This window comes from Marmota marmota, unplaced genomic scaffold (genome assembly GCF_001458135.2).
Source record: "Marmota marmota marmota unplaced genomic scaffold, marMar, whole genome shotgun sequence".
NCBI lineage: Eukaryota > Metazoa > Chordata > Mammalia > Rodentia > Sciuridae > Marmota > Marmota marmota.
The window spans coordinates 11,594,344-11,596,065 of record NW_026000211.1 but is presented as its reverse complement, the minus strand read 5'-3'; positions in this window follow the sequence as shown (position 1 = coordinate 11,596,065).

The following is a 1,722-nucleotide window of genomic DNA, read 5'->3' as shown; positions in this document are numbered from 1 at the left end:
TTTGTTTTTTTTTAGAGAGAGAGAGAGAGAGAGAGAGAGAGAGAGAGAGAGAGAGAGAGAGAATTTTAATATTTATTTTTTAGTTTTCGGCGGACGCAACATCTTTGTTTGTATGTGGTGCTGAGGATCAAACCCGGGCTGCACGCATGCCAGGCGAGCGCGCTACCACTTGAGCCACATCCCCAGCCCAGCCTATGTGTTTTTTATAAAAATAGGATCCATATAGCTTCCAACACATTCTCAAATAGGTAAGGACTCCCAAAAGGCCTGGAATCATTGTTCCAAGCTCAAGAACACAGCATTGCTTATATAGCATCCATGACCCAAATTTGTGACCTGATTAGTCATGAGGAAATGTCAGATAAACCTATACTGAGAAACATCCTGTAAAACAACTGGCCTGTGCTCTACAAAAATAGCTGCAGCAGGAAATAAAAACCTGAAGAACTTCCAATTAGACACTGGATGGAAAAAATGCTACAAAAGACATAATTGCACAATTGGTTAAATTGGTATATAGACTCTAGGTTAGATAACAATATTGAATAAATATGAATTTCCTGGATTTGATGATATGCTGTGGATGTCATAGACACATTCTCTCTCTCTCTCCATACACACACACACACACATATATATATATTATACATGTATAATGTATATGGACATGTATATGAACATATAACTTTTTAGAAAATACATATTAATGGGTAAAGTGGCATACTATATGCAATGTTTTTGAATGATACAGGAAAAAAAAAGAAAAAAAACATGTACACCACACACAAGTACCATGACAAAACAAATGTAATAAAATTTGAATAATTGTCAATTTGGGCAAAGGCACATGGGAGTGTGTTTTCACATTCTTGAAATTTTTCTATATGTTTGAAAGAATTTCAAAATGACAGTTTTTAAACTTGTGAGCGGAAGATAATGCCTAGCCAAAACGGAATTCTCTTCTACCAGAATATATTTAATCATGCACCATTTGCAATTATAAATGATCATAAAATACAAATATTTTCGTCTATTTCCATATAAAATACAAATATTTTCATCTATTTCCATATGTAATTAAGAAGTGGTGGTAGATATTGCAGAGTGAATGTATATTACAAGAAATGATTATCAAAGGATTTTCAAATCATACAAAAACCAGAAGTTCATTAGGAGAAAAAGGTACATTTAGAATAGAAATAATGAATAAGTCTTTGGATTATTTGATGACCTAGCCAACGAAGAGGAGAGTCCTATGACTCTTAATGATTTGTCATAAGACACTGATTTCAGCAAGTGTAACAGAAAATTAATATCTCCAATGGGACATTGATAACAAACTGGATCATGAGTGAAATCAGCTCAGAGTATTTAAGATTAACCACTACAAAAACAAACTTAAAGGACCCTGAAGTCTTATGGGAACTTAATAGAAGTTTTCTTGAATTTCACAAACTCCTAAAATGCATCAATAACATTTAATATCAATAATAAAGAACAAATTCTAATCAATCATGCTAGGAGAAAGACTAAATCACCTTTCTTTAGTCTCACTTAAAATGACACTACAAAATCATTGTTGGGTGAAGACACAAAATAATATTATTAAGTTATAGATGGCAGTTTATTTAAAAATATTATGTTGCTTTTTCTGGATTATGTTTGTGATATCAGTCAGAATTTAATCAGTTTTTAAATAAATTATTGCTTTTTTACCTGATT